This window comes from Cervus canadensis, chromosome X, assembly GCF_019320065.1.
Source record: "Cervus canadensis isolate Bull #8, Minnesota chromosome X, ASM1932006v1, whole genome shotgun sequence".
NCBI classification, from domain to species: domain Eukaryota; kingdom Metazoa; phylum Chordata; class Mammalia; order Artiodactyla; family Cervidae; genus Cervus; species Cervus canadensis.
In genome coordinates, this window is record NC_057419.1 from 114582542 (window position 1) to 114585723 (window position 3182).

Sequence of the window (3182 nt, forward strand, 5' to 3'; positions counted from 1 at the left end):
TAAAGTTTGGGTTTTTCCCCCCGTCAGGGGTTCTTGGTGTGGTCCCCAGGCCTCATTCTGGTCTCTCAGCTGCCTCAAGCCAGCCTTTCCTAGAGCTGAGCAGGCCCCTGAGACACACACGCTCAGGTCACACCAAGCTGGTGCAGGGAGGACCCCAGGCGGCCCTTTTGCCAATTCAGACCTGAGCACAGACCTGCAGGGCTCAGGAGCCACTCACGGCAGAGCCCACCCTCGTGGCCAGAGAGACCCCTCTGCCCTACAGAATGGCCAGACTCCATCTCCAGCATCCAGAAACTCTCACTCCTGGCAGTTCAGGTGCCGTCTCGCTGGTGGACCGGCGACACCAGGACACATGAAAGATAATGCTTGGCCCAAGCCCTGAGAACACACTCCCCAGCTCGGAAGAGCCTTACTCATTAAAGTCGGTACCAAAAACGACAGAAGAATGTTTCCGATTATAAGCGCTTTTGTTTGGGCTCAGATGTACGTGGAAGGCACAGCCCCCTTGTTCCCGCTCTCAAAAGCAGCCCAGTTATTCAGGAGAGAGTCCCCGGCTGGCCTGGATAGGGTCCATCCCTTGCAGGACAACAGCTCCAGGTTTCCCGATGAGTCCAGCGGAAGTCCTTTCCAACTTAGGAGTCAAGATGCACTGGCAGGTTCCTTCAACTGGGTCGTGGCTGGGAGTCAACTCAATTAGAAAGGTTTCTTTAACGAAGCAGTCTGGAAAGAATCGCTCCAACACAGCTATTCTGAGCACGCCTCGGCAGACCCTCTATGGTGCTCCCAGGTCTCAGCTGCAGTTCGGCGCACGCAGTCTGCAGGCCGACGGCGCGGGTCCTTGTGGCGGCAGCGGCGGCTCGGTCCTCGGCGTCCGTCGTTACTCGGGTCTCGGGCTCAGAGGGGCGCGGCGGCACCCCTCCGGCGGGCGGCCCGCACCAAGCACTGCTGGAGAACGGGGTAGAGGCGCTGGCAGCCCTCGAACCCCAGGGGCACGGCCTCCGCCCAGCTCTCGGTCGGGCCGCCCTCCCCGCTGCCCAGCAGCCCGGCCACCTGCTTGAGCACCGCCACGAGCGCCAAACGGTGAGGCCAGCGGCGGCGCGCTCCTCCTCCAGCAGCGTGGGGTCCAGCAGCCAGGCGGGCGCGGGCCCCGGCGCGCGGCTCAGGCCGCAGCCCACCACCAGGTCGTACATCTCGACGCACGCGTCGGCCAGGGCGAGCGCGGCGGCAGTGAGCGGGGTGGCCAGCGCGAGCCGCCGTACCCCCGCAGCAGCGCCCACACCTCGAGCTGCGCGCGCGGGTAGCGGCCCAGGCGCACGGCCGGCTCGAGCGACTCTTGCGGCGCCCGCGCCAGCTCGCGCTCCTCACCGCCGCCCGGCGCGACACGGCGCCGGCGGCCCGAGAAGGGCGCGCGGCGGAAGTCGCAGAGCAGGCGGCCGCTCAGCGCCGCGGGGGCCTCGCAGCCCGCCCTGGCCAGGCAGCCGCCGCGCTCGCCGCCCTCGGCCTGGCGCGGGCCCAACTCGGCGCACAGCACCTTGGGGCCCCCTGCCTCCAAGTAGGCCGAACCCTTAGCCTAGCTCAGCAGCCATGCGCGCGCGTACACCGGCCGCAGCCGCGCCGGGTCGCGAGGGGCCGGCGCCTCGCCCTCGCCGGCCGCGTACAGCTGCGGCGGCTGCGACTCCTCGGCCCAGGGATGCGGCGGTGGTCCGCGGGCATGGTGGCGCTGCTGTCGGCCGGCTCCGCGCGTCAGCCCCACCGTGCGCTGGCGCTTCCGCCCGCCAGGCCGGCCGCGCGAGGATGCGCGGGACAGCGGCTGGCCGCTCAGCTTTCTTTCTTCCTTTTTTTTTGAAGGATGTACAGACCAATAGTTTTATTAATTTTTTTATTTTTCATTTATTTTTATTAGTTGGAGACTAATTACTTTACAATATTGTAGTGGTTTTTGTCATACATTGACATGAATCAGCCATGGATTTACACGTATTCCCCATCACGATCCCCCGTCCCACCTCCCCCTCCACCAGATTCCTCTGGGTCTTCCCAGTGCACCAGGCCCGAGCCCTTGTCTCATGCATCCAGCCTGGGCTGGTGATCTGTTTCACCCTAGATAATATACATGTTTCGATACTGTTCTCTCGAAACATCTCACCCTCGCATTCTCCCACAGAGTCCAATATAGTCCAACTCTCACATCCGTGCATGACCACTGGAGAAACCATAGCCTTGACTAGATGGACCTTTGTTGACAAAGTAACGTCTCTGCTTTCTAATATGCCGTCTAGTTTGGTCATAACTTTCCTTCCAAGGAGTAAGCGTCTTTTAATTTCATGGCTGCAATCACCATCTGCAGTGATTTTGGAGCCCCAAAAAATAAAGTCAGCCACTGATTCGATCGACCCCATCTATTTCCTATGAAGTGATGGGACCGGATGCCATGATCTTAGTGTTCTGAATGGTGAGCTTTAAGCCAACTTTTTCACTCTCCTCTTTGACTTTCATCAAGAAGCTCTTTAGTTCTTCTTCACTTTCTGCCACAAGGGTGGTGTCATCTGCATATCTGAGGTGATTGATATTTCTCCCAGCAATCTTGTTTCCAGCTTGTGCTTCCTCCAGCCCAGTGTTTCTCATGATGTACTCTGCATATAAGTTAAATAAGCAGGGTGACAATATACAGCCTTGGCGTACTGCTTTTCCTATTTGGAACCAGTCTGTTGTTCCATGTCGAGTTCTCACTGTTGCTTCCTGACCTGCATACAGGTTTCTCAAGAGGCAGGTCAGGTGGTCTGGTATTCCCATCTCCTTCAGTATTTTCCACAGTCTATTGTGATCCACACAGTCAACGGCTTTGGCATAGTCAATAAAGCAGAAATAGATGTTTTTCTGGAACTCTCTTGCTTTTTCAATGATCCAGGAGATGGTGGCAGTTTGATCTCTGGTTCCTCTGTCTGTTCTAAAACCAGCTTGAACATCTGGAAGTTCACGGTTCATGTAGTGCTGAAGCCTGGCTTGGAGAATTCTGAGCATTACTTTACTAGTGTGTGAGATGAGGGCAATCGTGCGGTCGTTTGAGCATTCTTTGGCATTGCCTTTCTTTGGGATTGGAATGAAAACTGACCTTTTCCAGTCCTGTGGCCACTGCCGAGTTTTCCAAATTTACTGGCATATTGAGTGCAGCACTTTCACAG

At 57.9% G+C, this 3182-nt stretch overlaps 1 pseudogene; it reads right to left on the reverse strand.

Annotated features, from left to right (window-relative positions):
• Positions 1-349: 349 nt before the first annotated feature.
• LOC122435937 lies at positions 350-1777 on the reverse strand (annotated as a pseudogene).
• Between the last annotated feature and the right edge of the window lie 1405 nt (positions 1778-3182).